At 41.7% G+C, this 18,648-nt stretch overlaps 1 protein-coding gene and 1 long non-coding RNA gene across 4 annotated transcripts in view; one reads left to right on the top strand and one right to left on the bottom strand.

Moving 5' to 3' along the window:
* The window catches only part of recql5 (RecQ helicase-like 5), a 99,696-nt gene that overhangs the window by 51,893 nt on the left and 29,155 nt on the right, over positions 1 to 18,648 (bottom strand). The gene's annotated exons all lie outside the window — the stretch shown is intronic.
* Positions 819 to 16,775, top strand: LOC114665296 (uncharacterized). Its single transcript, XR_003718385.2, has 3 exons — positions 819 to 1,123; positions 11,664 to 11,798; positions 16,074 to 16,775. It is a non-coding gene; the product is annotated as an uncharacterized LOC114665296 (long non-coding RNA).

Genomic DNA, 18,648 nt, shown 5'->3' on the forward strand with positions numbered 1-18,648 from the left:
CGGCTTTCTCCATCTGATACCATGCCGACTACTCACTAATATACTTATTCTTAAGATGGGAGGCTCAGGCTTTTCCTAAGTTTTTCTTTTCCATCACTGTCCTATAGTTATTTGTATTCAACCAATCACCTGTTTGAGAGGCAGTGTGACAGACAGATAGAAATAAGTACTGTTAAGAAATATAAAAATTGTCCCAAGGGGTAAGTCATCTTTTACAGACTCAAAAATTTTCCATTGTGGTGTCCTGGGGAGCAAGGGGGCTCAACGCAGGAACGTTCCTGTCCGCACACACCCACGCACATTCATACCAAACTAACATATAGTAGCCGATTCACCCAACACGCCTGTCTTTGGGATTTGTAAAGAGGCTGTTGGACGTTTGGGAAACCCACGCATGCATAGTGTAGCACAAAATGGGGCCAGCAGCGATCAGGTTGGGAACTGAATGCGGGTTCTTGCAGTAGCGAGGCCAGAGTACTAACTATCTTGACTCTGTGCAGTCGTTATCATAATCCGATCTTGCAAAATAACCGATTATATTAGTAGCAGGGGAGCAAAAAAAAAAAAAAAAATTACATTAGTAATTAAAAAAAAAAAACACAAACATCCGTAGCTGAAAACCTCAAACTACTTCCAGACGGTATCTTAATTGGCTGCTTCAATGTCAGCTGCTTAAGCTGTTAACTTATTTTAAAACTCACTTCTCAAATGTATAAAAATCCCATGCAAAGCTGGACAGAAGGGCCAAAATTCTAATAGATGGGAAATGAAAGAGGAAAGTTGTTTTTATCCAGTAGATTCAAAGCATTTACATACAAAAGCTGATAAATAGCTGACTAGCGGTGGAGACGCACGGCCGTGATAGGCCACTTAGGAGAATGAAGCCGTTTTCTCAGTCATCTGGCAGCAGACCAGTCCGTCCTCCCTCCCCCCTTTTCTTTACAAGGAAACTTTGAGTCTCCACAGCGACCAGAAGCAAAGGCAGCCAAAGAAGGGAGCAGCTGGCCGAGGGAGAGACACTCCAGGAGAAGGGGGCTAGAGAAGGGGAGCAAATGTGACTTTGGAAGAAAGAAGGAAAAGCGAGCAGGGAAAACAAAGCCCCCCTGCCACACAACACAGCCAGGTAAGACGGCAAAAACCTAAATTTGACAAGAACATCTTCTCTTGTGAATTGTCATGATGTTAAAGAGCGAGAAACAGACATTTAGAGCAGTGCTCTATGTGGTGTCATTTCAAAGCCGAATGTAGCAGAGGTAGCCGTATGTTGAACTCTCTTATGACTGGGATCTCTCGCAAGACAGCAAATGCTTCTGCACAACAGTTTCAAGCTGGTAGATAAAAATAAAGTCGGTCACCGCAACTTTTACAGGATAAGGATCTTTAAATTAGAAAACAAAGTAACAGCATGGTGATGGCAACTTTAAAAAAAACAAACAAACAAAAACAAAACACTATCAGGACTGACAGATTTTAAGGTTTGCAGAGTAGTTTTTTTCCTTAATCAAAATGTCTACGCTGCATTAACTCGCATTATTTCTTGACGGTCCCTTTCCAGCACTGTCTTGTTGTGTAACGTTTATCAGGAGGGAAGCTCAAAGAGCACAAAGTTAATCTAAGCGTGCAGAGTATTTCGTAAGCCATCTGTGCAACAAGCTAAAAGTTTTACCCAATATAAACACTAGAATGTTATACGGACAGAAAAATCAATGCACCCCCCCAAATCCCCCATGCAAACACTCTTCCCAGAGCAGCTCAGAGCTGCCAATCAGTTAACCGTGCGTCTCTGGATACTCGGCCGGATGCACCATGCAGGCATCCCAGCTAATCAGTGAAGGGTTTTTTGGCAGCAACATAAAAATGGTGTTAGTTCAACTTTTACGCCATGTCTTGGAGTGACCTCTGGTGGACTAAAGTGGTCTTGTCACTTTTTTTTTTTGTTAGATAGCTACATTGAAAATGATGCAAGTTTTCTTTTTACTTTCTCGTATACGAAGTATTATAATCGTCCAAAGATTCGATGTCGAGAGTTCAATGAATCTCAACTTTTTAGATCTCCCTGACTTTCTCGTATACAAAGTACAGGGAAAGTATTGGAATCCTCCAAAAAATTCCAATTCGAGATTTTGATGAATCTCGACATTTTAGACCTGACCGAGATCCAAAAAATACAATTTTTGGAATTACATCTGTGTCCATGTGGGTGTAAACAAGATAACTTGAGTTCGCTTTCATTTCGCTCAACCAAATTTTGCATACAAGTATTAGGTACAAAACATAGATTTCTATCAACTTTTGGGCTATTTCTGTTAACTTTATACATGCAGCTGCAGAGTCTGATTTATTCAACATTATTTTTATAGTAATTGTTCAATATATTGTTGATTTGATTTGTTGTTGATGGTTCTTTAATGTACATAATATAAAAATATAATCCTTGTCTTGCGGTTTACTACACAAATATCCTTCCTCATATCGGAGCATACGAGAAAGTCGAGGGTAGACCACTCCATTATCCCAGGGGTTGGCAACCTACAGCACGCAGAGCGATTTTCAATGGCACTCTGACTGAATTGAAATATAGTACAAAAATATATATTTCAATTACAGCGCACACGTTCGCACCCTCACTTACGGTTTTGCGTATGCGACTCGCATGTAAATGGAAACCATGTGTTCAGTGCAGGCCGTGGTACGTTAAAATGTGTGCGTTATGCTGTGAAAGTGTCGTGTGTCGTACGTCAAGTGTACAAAGACATTATCAAACTAAACATCAGTCCACGTTTAAAAATTCTGATGAGAAAAGTGAAGCTATAAAAAAGGAATGTTTCTGGCTTTAAGTCCATTATTTAGTGAAATAAGTGGAATCAAAAATAAAGCCACCGAATTAAGTTATAAAAAAAACAAACATTCTTTTCATGTATGATTCGATGCATTTTAAAATATTGAACGACCAATAATATAAGATCTGGTTATAATGGGCTTCAAAAGAATATACTTCTGAAGCCCATTATAACCGGACCAATTTTTATACTACCATGTATATATAACAAAATTGGTACAATTATGTCGGAGCGCGGAATAACATTGTAACATAGGTTCGGCATGACACCGCTGAAAGGTTGCCAACCCCTGAATGAGTTCAGCTATCAGAGTTGTGATAATTGTCAGAGGGAGGCCACAGAAGACATGACTGAGGTTTTGGAGAATAAGCATTATAGGGACTCAAAACAGAGAGGATGGTGGAATAGAGTTTGGGAGCAGTAGGGTAAATCTAGAATATTCCCCGATTAAAACAAGCTAGTTTGCATCTTCAAAGAGTGCTGGAATGAGAATACCGCACAGGTCATCAAATGACAAAATCATCTGCAAAACAGCCTGGAGATCAAGGATTTTAAAAAGCAACTTGCACCTTAGTTATATTTCTAACACAGTTTTACAGGGTCAGTTTTGTCACATTCAGGGCTGTGGAGTCGGTAGATAAATCCTTCGACTCTGACTCCTTGGTTTCCGGTACCTCCGACTCCTCTGTATTTAATATGCTAATGTATTTTCCATGTTGATTGAAGGAAGGCAACATACACGTCATGTAACCACAGAACTACTGGCTAGGAAGCCGACTCTCTGCCGTATTGGCCAGTTTAAACCCTTGAACACCCATCAGGCCACAGCACACACCTCCACCTACATCATTACACTTCTTTACACTCACATGAACTTGTTAAACACAATACATCTGAAATAAAATGAAAACACTTTTTGTAATGTAATCCAGATTACAATATGTGAATGTCAGGTTGTATAATAGCTCAGCTGAATGTCACACTAGTAGTAACACAACTATGCGCTGGGCTTTATTCTTACATCAGAGAAGTACTTCATTAGGACTACTGTTTGTGAAATGGGACATTTGAACTTGCTGTATTTTTTTTTTCATTACAATTTAAATTTATTAGGAGTCCGTACATTTTTGCTGACTCCAGGTACCCAAAATTGTCTCCGACTCCACAGCCCTGGTCACATGTACAGAGTACAGAGAAATTCTTAGTTGCACATGCTAATCAACACATTGCCACTTCCAAAACGCAAAGTACAATCTACACAGGAACATTCTGAATGCAGAACTAGACAAACCGGACATCTTGTGAATGTCTAGCCAATAATCAAGACTCTTTTCTACAGAGATTACTAAACATTCAGCAATGACAAGAAAACCCTGAAAAAAAGGGATACATTTTTAAAATGTGGATAGACGAGGAGACGGACGGGTATTAAAGACTCTGCAAGAGTGTCAGAGGTGGAAAAAAACAATCCAGTATAAATTAAATGATGAGAAGAAGAGTCAAACAAAATATTTCCTACAGTTAACAGGAGGCTGTCAAGATTGTACAAATCCACACAGGCTGTAAAACACGCACACCTCTAATTAAGTTTAAAACCGAACAGATTTCAACAGTTGTCATATGAAGCATCTAATTTAAAAGTACTAATCTGAGGACACACGCCAGAGTGGCGGGCACACCCAGTCCAAGTGCTCGAAATAGAAGAGCTATGGGCTGGCGGGGCCTACCACTTTAATAACTTGTAATTGTAGACAGCGGTTTTATACATCGCTAGACACTCCAAAGACCACGAAATGCAAAGTAGCAACATACAGGAAGAGAGAGGAATTCACAGAGGAACACATAATGGCTTCATTCTACCGAACTTTGGTCTAATTAAGCAACCGTTATCACACCTAGGCCACTGGGATTGCTATAGTCAATCTCGTACTGGTTTGTGTGGCTCCCCAGGTCAAATCTATCCGCTTACCCCTTACCTGAAGAAGCCAAGTTTGGGATTGTTTTCTCAGTTGTCTGCAGATTAAAGGCCTTCTTTGTGCTGGTTTTGCAGATTTGTTGCACAAATGACACAAATCTATTAGGTGAATCTGAAATTACTTTACCAAACATACAACTCTCTGTACTGGGTGGGGAGGGGTTGATGTGGGGGGGGTACAGACTCAAAAATGGTTTCTGTTGTATAATCAAGGAGTTCAGATTTTAAAGGAAATCATCAAAAAGAAGGCAAAACAATATAAACGTCACAAACCTAATTCCTGAGCTTATATAGTTTACCATTTTGGTACAAGTCTACATTTTCTTTGTTTTCTCATTCCAAGAATTAACTGTAATTTTAACTTCACTTTCCCAAACTTAATTGAGGCCATTTTGGTTAAGATGTTTTAATGCCGGGCAAGCGACTACTCACACTGGATGATGGGGTTGAGTTGAGTTCAGGTGATGCAAAACACCTGAATAAAAAAAAAAGACTTATCAGTAAAGTCATCTCCATCACAGGACCGGCTGTGGACGCTCGAGAGGCTGTTCTGGTGTCAAAATCGGATGCCATCATCAGCAGTTCTGCGCAGGGGGCGCTTTCTTGGAGTACTTTTAGCCACAGGCTCATCATACCTTCGTGGTGTAATAGGAAGCACCTCTAGGAATCTTTTCTGCTACTTTAACGCTTCCTCCTGATGTCCCATCCTGCACTCCGGCCACAAACCATAGGAAAATAGCACAAACTTTAGCTTGTTATTTTTTAAGCATAATGCTTATTGTATTAAATGTTTACCAGTAATGGCACACTGCTCGATAACGTGTGGTGAAGACACTTGACTTGAGCGTTCCTAGTTTACATCCTCTCTCTTTCTCTGTACGTTTAGCATTCGTTTGCTCATAGGTTGATGTGCTTGTTGTTTCCTGAGCGGCTCTTCTTTTCTCCATCCTAGCAGCCCGCTTCTTTTCTTCTGTCGTCGGCATCTTTTTGCGTTAAAACTGATTAAGTCAGTGTTTGTGTTGCAATTCCTTAGTATGTTTTCCTTAATTTTTCAGTTAGGCTGGCACTTAAGTCTTCAATCTGCCTCAAGAATGACTTAAGATACAAAGAGGCAGGGGAAGTAACGGCGAAGGTGGTAGGGATGAGAATGGCGCCCGTACGCATGCGCCACACAGCCACCCACTGCCGAGAGTTGATTCTACTATAAAATAAAAAAAAAAAAAAAAACACGGAGTAATAAAAGTCATCACCCCGAAAGAGGATAGCAGACGTCACGTAGTATATGTGTATCAAATTTCAGGTCAATACGTCAAATGGTGTGCAAGCTACAGGTGATTTAAACTCCTGGACAGACAGACGGACAGCCACTGTAGCGTATTATAGAGAAAGATTCTATTGTCTCATATTGTTTTTTTAAAATACAGAAAAGTTGACTTAAATGTTTTTGTTGCAGTGTGCATTTGAATTTTCCTCATAGTGATTAATAAAGTATATACGTAATCTTAAATGTTATGTCAGAGCGTGATGCATCCACCAGCTATTACAATACTGAAATGAAAAAGACAAAAAGCGTACATAAAAACTTAGTACAGTGGTACCTCTGGTCACAACCGTAATTCGTTCCAAAACTCTGGACGCGACCCGAACGTAATTTTCCCATAAGATTGTATGTAAATAAAATTAATCTGTTCCAGACCATACGAACTGTATGTAATTATATTATATATATATATATATAATAGTTAATTATACCATAGAATGTACAGTGTAATAGTAAACTAAATGTAAAAACATTGAAAAACACTGAGAAAACCTTGAACAGAGAAAATGAACATTGCAAGAGTTGGCGCTACACCCTCATGAACTGCTTGCTGTAAACACTTTTTTTTATTTTTTTATATATATGATTTTTAAGCCCAGGGAAAAAAAATTAAATGCCACTTCTCTTGCAAAATGTTTCAAACCATCCTCTACATAAAGCCAGTAGATAGATAAAGTATCTATCTATCTATCTATCTACTGGCTTTAAATTCCTCACCCTCGCCACTTGGAGGAGGATTTTTTTCCAGCAAATCGCCATGAATCTTCCTGGCTTTCGCGCATGCGATCGCCTCACTTACGCTATTCTCCCCTGCAAGTTGCTTCTCGTTCAGCCACACTAGCAACAGTTTTTCCACCTCTTTCAGCACGTGAGGCCTCTGCTTGGTTAACACTGTAACTCCTTTTGTGACGTCAGCTGCTTTGTTAGGCCCTTTATACACAAACAAAAGAAAATGGGACACGGAGAATGGGAAATCATTGGCGCGTAGGGAAACTGGCCGCCAGTGTTTTTGTTCGCCACCAGAGCGTGTGGTCGTGAACAGATGCAAAATTTTGGCAAACTTTTCGATTGTAATCCGATTTGTACGTGTTCGGAAATGTTCGTGACCAGAGGTTCTACTGTACTTCATTTCTCTTTTTTTAATTAATTTATTGCTTTTCACCAGACAGCACATCTGCACTAGGCCAATTTGCAGTCCTCCGTGATCAAGACAGCACGTTTTCAACTGTAGAAAAATAACTACATAAATGAACAAGCACTCCACAAAGGGAGTTACAAACATAAATAACGATGTAAATTTTAGGGGGCACATTTGTACCCAATTATAGAATAATTTCCAATTCTGTACTATACTTAAGAGAATGGCTGCACTTTAACCACAAGCTCCTAGTAAGCTGGAGACAAACCTCTGGAGATTTTTTCACCGCTCAGACTGCGCTGTTTTTTCTAAAATTTCTTTAACAGCCGTACTGATTTTTATTTGGCTGCTTCTCTCAAGCATTACTGGGTATTTACTCAGAATGGTCACCCTTGCACTGCAGCATTATAGCCCTCAGTTATTTCCATTTCCACTTTATATCACATGTTTGTGTTTTCTCAGAAGACATTGAGAGCAGCAGCCCTGCCCACAGAAAGGAATGTCCAGCCACAGTTTACTGCGAGTTACAGCACCTCCGCACCACAACTCCAATTCAAATTCTTGCTCGCTTTCCCAAGAGCACAACATAAAAGGTTTTAAACACTGGCACTTCATTAATGACATTTACAGTGGATTCAGAAAGTATTCTGACACCTTCACTTTTTTCTGATTTTGTTATGTTGCAGCCTTCTAATAAAATCATTTAAATTCATCCCCCCCCCCGCCCCCACCCACAACAAGCAACACTTAAAACCCTGAAAAAATGAAAACAGGATTTCAGAAATTTGTGCACATTTATTAAAAAAAAAAAAAAATGTAAAAACTGATATATCAAGTCAAGTCAAGATGAGAAGCATGCACTGGTACAGTGCGTTGCTGCACCCACTACACGTCGAAACAGCTTGGGATCCCGGTTGGCAACCCCCCAGGCAGACACACAGTCTAGTCTTACCCTCCAGAAATGACCTTCTGTCTGCCACAGTCAGGTGTTATGTGGGTGACCCCTTGGCCTGGTCCAGCCACTTGGGTCCCCAACAATGAGGATCTTATGAGCTGGATCACCCTCGGGGAAACGCGCCACATGGCCGTAGTGCCGTAACCGACGCTCCCTCACAATGTAGGTCATGTGCCTCATTTGGGACTCCATGAGCAACCACTCATTCGACACAAAGTCAAACCAACGATACCCAAGGATTTTCCGGAGAGACACAGTACCAAAGGAGTCCAGTCTTCGTCTCAGGTCACTGGATAGCCTCCATGTCTCACAACCATATAGCAAGACAGGAAGCACCAGGACACTAAAGACTTGGACCTTCGTCCTTTTGCATAGATATCGGGAGCGCCACACACCCCTTTTCCAGTGAACTAATGACCCCACATTCTCTCCCAATCCGTCTACTGATTTCACAGGAAGAGTCACCAGAGACGTGAATGTCACTGCCAAGGTAAGTAAACCTCTTGAGGAGGTCGACACTCTCTCCGCAGACAGACACACTGCTGATGGCCGTGCCCATGATGTCATTAAGGGCCTAGCTCTGGTTTTTATCAGGACCCTCACAAGCCCAGACACTCAGACCCCTCGCTCAGTCTCTCGAGTGCCCCGATCAGAGCCTCCATTGACTCTGTGAAGATCACAGCATCGTCAGCAAAGATCTGTGAATCTTTCTTCACCCACAGATGCCCCACAGCTGCTGGACCCCACCACTCTGCCCAACACCCAGTCCATACAAGCAATGAACAGAGTAGGAGCAGAACACACCCCTGACGAACCCCAGAATCAACTGGGAGAAACACAGAGGTCCTGCGTCCACTCTGCACAGCACTCCCAGTAACAGTGGACAGGCCGGCCATGATATCCCGCAACCTCAAGGGGATCCTGCGAACCTTCAGGATGTCCCACAGGGCCATAGCTCGATCAACTGAGTCGAACGCTTTGCGAAAATCGACAAAGGCTGTAAAGAAACTCTGCCGATATTCGCAGAGATATCACATTTCATATTTTTATGAAAGTTTAGCTTAATGCGGATTAATATAACAAAAAAACTGGAGAGAGGTTAAAATGGGTTAGGAACAGCTACTTTCCAAAAAGATTCTACCACTCAAAGTTCACACGTTGGCATAACATTCAAAAATCATTTTATGGCCTAGGTCAACAAGAATGCAGACTAGCTTGACACAAACTTGGGGGGTATAGCAGATGTGAAAGATTAACAAACAGGAAGAAAGACACTTTTTGATGTTAAAACATAAGAAATTTGACAAACAAACAAGAGGAGACCATTCAGTCCAGAAAAGGGTCTTTGTGTGTGTCTGAGGTGCAGCATGAAGCAAGACTAGAAACGGAGTGCTGGCCAAAAGGTTTATAGCATTTATTTCAAGAATAATTATGAGGGCGGCACGGTGACGCAGTGGTAGCGCTGCTGCCTCGCAGTTAGGAGACCTGGGGACCTGGGTTCGCTTCCCGGGTCCTCCCTGCGTGGAGTTTGCATGTTCTCCCCGAGTCTGCGTGGGTTTCCTCCGGGCGCACCAGTTTCCTCCCACAGTCCAAAGACATGCAGGTTAGGTGGATTGGCGATTCTAAATTGGCCCTAGTTTGTGCTTGGTGTGTGGGTGTGTTTGTGTGCGAGTCCTGCGGTGGGTTGGCACCCTGCCCGGGATTGGTTCCTGCCTTGTGCCCTGTGTTGGCTGGGATTGGCTCCAGCAGACCCCCGTGACCCTGTGTTCGGATTCAGCGGGTTGGAAAATGGATGGATAATAATTATGACATAAGAAACTACCGGTAAGAGAGACACAGGGGCAGACAGAGAGGGGCACTGATATAGCGCGTTGCTGCACTTAACACACAATGAACCACACCAGGATCCCAGATTAGGACCTGAGTGTAGCCATGCCATGGGCGATACGTCAGCACCACACTAGTTCAGATGAACAGTATAGGAGGACCTGCTTGCAGGTTAACATCATACCCAGGACAGAGTAATTGCAGATTAAGGGTCTTGCTCAAGGGTCCAACAGAGTGGAATCACTTCTGGCACTTATGAGATTCAAACCGGCAACCTTCCAATTGCTGGCACAGATCCTTAGCCTCAGAGCCAGCACTCCACTTACATACAGTAAGAACTCTTGTGATGTGCCTGTCAAGAGTCAATACTTTGTTCAATTATTTTTTTGAACATCTACTGAACATGTGCCAGTGGGATATTTGATGCCAGTATGATCTCATGACACCCAACTCTAGCTGAAAATATCTCCTGCACGTGCATCTGTTACAGAAAGGTGAACCAACTGCCTTGATGACCTCAGTGCCTGGATGTCAACAAAATTCCTCTATCTGAAAACACGCAAAGTGAAATTACTTCTCGCTGAATCATCGTCAGCCTGACACCTCGTTGTTAAACTTGGATTCTAAACTATTATGCCATTTTCCTTTGTGAACGGATTGAAAGCTGTACTCGAATGCCCACATTTCTGCCTTAGCCAAAACTTTATTGTCTTTGAGAACTCGCCAGGGACTTTAGGTTGGATGCTTAAGTTCTCGGCAATATTTGTATCACTTCTTGGTTTTCTTTTTTTAGTTTTGTTGCTGGGCTAAATGCCAAATGGACAGAACAAGCTTACTGTGCTACTTTAAGACCAGAACAAATTGTTGTGACCATAGGACACTTTAGTCATATTATCATCTACACAGATTTCCTGTCAGCCATTCAACTTCACAACTTTTGTTATTAGCTAATAAAGTGGGATATGAATATTTCAAAACTCTACAACACTTATCTACAATCCCATTTCCAATAGACCCTGCCTTCCTAACCAGTTTGTCCAGGCGTGAGGCGTCCCTCTTCTTTATGCTGCCTCCCCAGCACACCACCGCGTAGAAGAGGACGCTCGCCACAACCGTCTGATAGAACATCTGCAGCATCTTATTGCAGATGTTGAAGGACGCCAGGCTTCTCAGAAAGTATAGTCGGCTCTGTCCTCTCTTGTATTGGCAGTCCAGTCCAGTTTATCATCCAGCTGCACTCCCAGGTATTTATAGGTCTGCACCCTCTGCAAACAGTCACATAATTACATGAAAGTAAATGTGAATTGTGAAATTCCCCTTGGAATTAATACAGTATCTATCTAAGTAATAGAAGAGAAACAAATCAAGAAAATAAATAATAAAATACTAATAATCTTAACAGAAAGCAACAGCAGCTAAAATACCCAACACAAATTCTCTCAGACAAGAAATGGTCTCTAATGAAGAACTCGGCTCTCTAACACTGGGGTTCAGACATTCCACCCTTCCACAGTGCGTGTGATAACAAAAATACTCAACTCTCTGGCAAGCCAATGTTTATAGTGACAAACACATTTATGATGAATCCCTTTCTTTCGTTTTTGCAGTTTTTTTGTTGCTAAAGATGTCTTGGGAAGAAGGATTTAAGAAGATGGGACAACAAGTACTACAGAAGCTTCAGAGTCTGCCCCAAAGTGATCCATTAGAGATAGCAGCCTTTCTAATTCTCCTCACTTTCATTGGTAAGCCTGTTTTACTGCATAGCAGCCATGTAAGTAATGTTGCTGAAGAAAGCAGCAGGATTAAAAAAAAAAAAATACAAAAAAAACAAACTAATCCTACAGAGAAAATAAGAGGATTTACTAGCTTGAGATCTAAAAGTGATACAATATAAGAGGGGCACGTACCTTCACTTTACAAAAATACCGAACTTACTTGAAGAAAACCTCAACCCATGGCAATACTTGAGCAGTTGCAGAGGTGATGTCACCTAAGGTTTGACGACATCAGATCCATTACAAACAGGACTTGTCACCAAGCTATTATAAACATGATGCAACAGCAGGGTGACGTGACAGAGGTATCATCGCCTCATGCTAAGTCTTGTGAAAGAAAAATGAACTGCTTGCAAGCTTAGGGTTAATAGCCGACAAAGCCGTTTTGCTCTAACGGCAGGTTATTCATAAGACAGGGTGCAGTAAGCTGACCGAGGACAATTTGCAGTTTCTTTAGGAATGCGTCTATTTGACACAGGAAAGTGGACCTTTCCTTCTTTAGAGTCTGACAAGTAAAAAAAAAAAACAAACAAACACACACAAAAAAGAAGAGCAGATGGCCCATTAGCATAATAAAATAAAATGCTTAGGTCAACGACATTATGTTTTTTTGATAAATAAGGGGAAGGGGAAAGGAGGAGAACCTTCAAAAAGCCAATCGAAAAATGGAACTTTGCTCTTCTGCCTTGCCATGTAGAATCCATGTACTCATGTGTGACTGAATAAAAATCTAATTCAGGGGTCTCGAACTCCAGGCCTGGAGGGCCGCAGCGGCTGCAGGTTTTCATTCTAACCATCTTCTTAATTAGTGACCAGTTTTTGCTGCAAATTATTTCTTTTAATTACCTTGACTCAGGCCCCTTAGTCGTTTCTTTTTTCCTTAATTAATGGCCAAACAATAAAGAGACGCGAAACAAGCGGCCACATGACCAGCTCACCTGTGCCCATCACACAATATCTGAAAATAAAGAAAGGTGAAGGTCTCTGTAAGGTTGATCTCTCAGGTCATCAAAACATCTTGATGGTGTTCTTAGAAGAAAAATCATAAAATCGTGAGTTTTGGAAATGTCTGCTGTGGCAGAATGAATAATTAAACAAACGGGTTTAATTAACAGCAAGCATTGGCTTCTCATTAAGAAACTGGTTGGAGTTTGAAGCCCCAGGTTAAGCTGGTCATCTGTTGGCTCGTTTCACATCTCATTTCTGTTTGGCTGTCATTTAATGAGGAAACAAATCAATTCAGAGGACTGAATACTTCTAACAAAGCTATGAAAATGAATGGAAAAAGGAGTTAATTAGCAGTTGTGAGATATGGCCGGCTATTTATCCCAGCCAATACCCCCAGTCCACCAGATGGAGCCCTCCTTGCAGCATGGAGGTACCCCGAATGCCAGCAGGAAATTATGGACACTGGACTTTTGATGCACAGCCCTGCTGGATACCACGGGGGCCGCCAGGAGTCGCTGCAGGGAGGCCCAGGGATTGTTATTTGCACCACAACCCGGAAGTGTGTCTTAATCACAGCAACACAAGGAATGACGTGCGTCCGGGGTGAAGAAAAGGGATTTTTATCTGACCTGGAAATGTCCCATGTCACGTGGACCGAGAAGGCGAAACACTATAAAGGACTGTGGGAAATCCCAGACGGATGAGCTGAGTTGGGAGGCAGGGTGGCTAAGCGTCTGGGAGTGGAGGATTGAGTATTGTTTATTGTGGATTTATTGAGTATTGTGGAGAGGAGGGTGCTTTGTGCACTTATTTATAATAATAAATATTATCATTGGACTTTTATCTGGTGTCTGACGTCTGGTTTGAGGGTTCAAGGGGTCGACAGCGCCTCTATGTGTCACACAGTGAAAACTGGTCACTGATTAGGAAAAGGGTTAGAATGAAATCCTGTAGCCACTGCGGCCCTCCAGGCCTGGAGTTTGACACCCGTGCTCTAATTGATTGAACTATTCCTGTCTTCCTCAGGGTGGGGGGGGTTTCTTCCACAGTCTCTCCGTACACTGCATGTCCCACATCAGGTTGGCTATATCAAAGGCTCAACGCGTTGCACCTCAGGCTGCTGCTGTATGTAACCCCATGCGATATAATGTGATTTTTAAGAGATGTAAAACTACGTTAGATAGGGCTTACAGAGAAGACACGGTCTCGGGTTGGGACCACTCAAAATTCAAGACTTCCGAGGTTAATATTTTGACTACAAGTATATCACAGATGTAAAGGCTATACCCAAGTCATTACAGAGCTATCACTGCCCAAAACTGAAGTGATTCTGAACTGTTAAACATGACGGCACAACCGTTGTAGGCAGGCCATACAAAGAAATCCGGGACAGCAGGCCAACTTTTACACTACATCTGCCAAGGACTCAGGCTGTGGTTTTATTGCTACTTAAGAAATGGGATTTTTAAAACGCACTCTCCCATTCAGAGTGCACAATTTTATAAAGCGTCATTATGATGTGTTGCTGAACGTTATACAGTTGTGCTTGAAAGTTTGTGAACCCTTTAGAATTTTCTATATTTCTGCATAAATATGACCTAAAACATCATCAGATTTTTCACTCAAGTCCTAAAAGTAGATAAAGAGAAACCAGTTAGACAAATGAGATAAAAATATTATACTTGGTCATTTATTTATTGAGGAAAATGATCGAATATTACATATTTGTGAGTGGCAAAAGTATGTGAAGCTCTAGGATTAGCAGTTAGTTTGAAGGTGAAATTCGAGTCCGGTGTTTTCAATCAATGGGATGACAATCAGGTGTGAGTGGGCACCCTGTGTTATTTAAAGAACAGATCTATCAAAGTCTGCTCTTCACAACACACGTTTGTGGAAGTGTATCATGGCACAAACAAAGGAGATTTCTGAGGACCTCACAAAAAGAGTTGTTGATGCTCATCAGGCTGGAAAAGGTTACAAAACCATCTCTAAAGAGTTTGGACTCCACCAATCCACAGTCAGACAGATTGTGTACAAATGGGAGGAAATTCAAGACCATTGTTACCCTCCCCAGGAGTGGTCGACCAACAAAGATCACTCCAACAGCAAGGCGTGTAATAGTCGGCGAGGTCACAAAGGACCCCAGGGTAACTTCTAAGCAACTGAAGGCCTCTCTCACATTGGCTAATGTTCATGTTCATGAGTCCACCATCAGGAGAACACTGAACAACAATGGTGTGCATGGCAGGGTTGCAATGAGAAAGCCACTGCTCTCCAAAAAACACATTACTGCTCATCAGCAGTTTGCTAAAGATCACGTGGACAAACCAGAAGGCTATTGGAAGAATGTTTTGTGGACGGATGAGACCAAAATAGAACTTTTTGGTTTAAATGAAAAGTGTTCTGTTTGGAGAAAGGAAAACACTGCATTCCAGCATAAGAACCTTATCATCCCATCTGTGAAAAATGGTGGTGGCAGTATCATGGTTTGGACCCGTTTTGCTGCATCTGGGCCAGGACGGCTTGCCTTCATTGATGGAACCATGAATTCTGAATTATATCAGAGAATTGTAAAGGAAAATATCAGGACATCTGTCCATGAACTGAATCTCGAGAAGGTGGGTCATGCAGCAAGACAACGACCCTAAGCACACAAGTCGTTCTACCAAAGAATGGTTAAAGAACAATAAAGTTAATGTTTTGGAATGGCCAAGTCAAAGTCCTGACCTTAATCCAATCGAAATGTTGTGGAAGGACCTGAAGCGAGCAGTTAATGTGAGGAAACCCACCAACATCCCAGAGTTGAAGCTGTTCTGTACGGAGGAATGGGCGAAAATTCCTCCAAGCCGGTGTGCAGGACTGATCAACAGTTACCGGAAACGTTTAGTTCAGTTATTGCTGCAAAGGGGGTCACACCAGATACTGAAAGCAAAGGTTCACATACTTTTGTCACTCACAAATATGTGATATTCATTCATTTTCCTCAATAAATAAATAATCAAGTATAATATTTTTGTCTCATTTGTTTAGCTGGTTTCTCTTTATCTACTTTTAGGACTTGAGTGAAAATCTGATGATGTTTTAGGTCGTATTTATGCAGAAATATAGAAAATTCTAAAGGGATCACATACTTTCAAGCACAGCTGTATGCTGTGTAAAATGCCTCGTGATAATCACTCACCGAGAATAAAGACCGACTGAGCGAGTGGTTTTTTCAAATTGTACAATTGAACTTTGTGATGTTAAATATGGCCCCTCCATTCAATTATTTTCTGCTCTTCTTTTGATAAACAGCAACAGTCCTTGTGCTTTTCATCTTGGCCTGTACATATTGCTGCTGCTCGAATTCCCAGAGGAGGATGACCAAGGTTAAGCCACTCCACCATCCCTGAAGTCACTAAAGAACACTTCAGCAAATGACTCCTCGTGCTCAGTAAACAGGCCTGGTCCACTGCCGGCCTCATTTTCAAATGATCGTCATTAAGACGAGTCGGTCTTATTTTGGACATGAAGAAAATCTGCCAAAAAATACAAAAGACTTAACACAATGCAGAAATGCAGGAGTTCTGCAGCTTACAGCTTGCGGGGTGTAGGTCTTTACAATCAACCTCACTTTCACAAGCTAAATGACGTTTAGTGACTGCGGATATTCAGGATGTCGCGCACGATGGCAAGAAGGAGAAACAGCATTGTGTGGAAACCAGGTTTACTCTAACTGGATGTCAAGACAATGCCGTAAAAATGGAAATAAATGTTAGTAAAGAAAGTAAGTAATAGATATATTTCTTATTAAATATTAGTAAGTAGAATATGGCTGTAAATTGTGTAGCAATAAATATTGTGATGTCTATTATACTGCCTTTTGTCCTTAATCCAAAAGACATTGTCCTTATTTCAAGGTGCAAATTGTATTGTAAGCTTTACCTACGATATTATAAAATGTTTCATGTACTGTATGCTATAAATTATCTTTTTTAATTAAACATACAAAAAGTATGCTCTCCAGAGACTTTTTTTTTTTTGAATGCTCACAGAACCACTCTCTTTTTCTTATCCCATAAAAAAGTTACCATCCCTGTTTGCTGCCCCATCCATATTACTAAACAAGAATGGTAAACCAGATATGGACGCAGGGACCTGCCCATGGACGCAAAAGACATAGTGCGCAGGCGCCACACAAAGCCCCCCCTCCAACGAGAATGGTAAACCGGATATGCCCATAGCACACAAAAAAAAAGGAGTCAGACGCAGGCGCCACACAAAGCCCATAGCACACAAAAAAGAGGAATCACACCCACGCCCCAGAGTGAAACGGGACAGACTACGGAGTACACACACTAACATAAATAAGAAATGAGACACAAAGCCCCCCTCCACAGGAAAAGCCACCCTCCACTAACAGAACGAAGAAATGAGGCAACGCATAAGAAATTATGTAACGCACCCATAGCACACAAAAAAAAAAAAGGAGTCAGACGCAGGCACCACACAAAGCCCCAGAGTGAAACGGGACAGACTACGGAGTACACACACTAACATAAATAAGAAATGAGACACAAAGCCCCCCTCCACTAACAGAAATAAGAAATGAGACAACGCGCCCATAGCACACAAAAAAGAGGAGTCAGACGCAGGCGCCACACAAAGCCCATAGCACACAAAAAGGAGGAGTCACACACACGACCCAGAGTGAAACGGGACAGACTACGGAGTCCACACGGTGTCACCCATCAAGCCCGAGATTACAGCGCCCAAACCCACTGTAAAACGGGACAGAATACGGAGTCCAGAAAGGTTCACAAATCAAACCCGACATAATACGCCACCCCAAAGCAAAACGGGACAGACTACGGAGTCCAGAAAGGGTCACAAATCAATTGGAGTACGGAAAGCGCCAGACAGTACGCAAACACACTACACATGCATGACCCACGCACCTCTAATAACCCACAAGCAAAAACACGATATATTACAGAAACCACACAAATACGGACTCCACAACATATTTGAATCACATTACAGTGATAGAACATTTACAGTGCAACCACACAAGACACAGGCATAACACCTGATGGGCAATAAGAATAAACAAACACTCCGTATTAAAGGTTTGTCATCCTCACACGTGAAGACTATATAGCATAACTTAATCATCACATTACAGTCATACATTTTTAACAATTCAACCACAGAAAACGCTAAGTATTAACAATAACTGCAATCCATTATCCATGTTACTAACGCTAAACAAGGAAGAACTAATGGAGTTACGCTCACAGCTCCAAAACAATAGACCAGATACCACTGTTAACGCGACGGGCTCTATTATGTCCAAAGAATATTGATGTTGATCACATAAATAACCAAGTCATTGCATTACTACCTGGAGAAAGCCGCCTCTTTCTAAGTACTGACAAAATTGATTCTGCAGACGACACTGAACATCTTAATTTCCCTTTACAATATCTGAACACTATTAACCCAGCCGGATTGCCACAACACAATCTTAACCTTAAAATCGGAACAATTGTCATGCTATTAAAAAACGTTAATACTAAACACGGTTTATGCAACGGTACACGTTTAGTCATCAACACCATGTCAAACAATGTTATTGAAGCAAAAATACTTACAGGATCACATACTGACAATACTGTTTTAACTCCTAGAATTGACCTTACAAGTTCTGCCCTTGAATTACCTTTTACACTTGGGCGACGCCAATTTCCCAGTAAACCTGCATTTGCCATGACAGTCAACAAATCCCAAGCACAGACCATGGACAAAGTTCGTCTATACCTCTCTGAGCGCGTATTTGGACATAGACAACTTTATGTAGCCTTCTCATGAGTTCGGCGTTCATCTGACA

This window comes from Erpetoichthys calabaricus, chromosome 14, assembly GCF_900747795.2.
Source record: "Erpetoichthys calabaricus chromosome 14, fErpCal1.3, whole genome shotgun sequence".
Taxonomy (NCBI): Eukaryota; Metazoa; Chordata; class Cladistia; order Polypteriformes; family Polypteridae; genus Erpetoichthys; species Erpetoichthys calabaricus.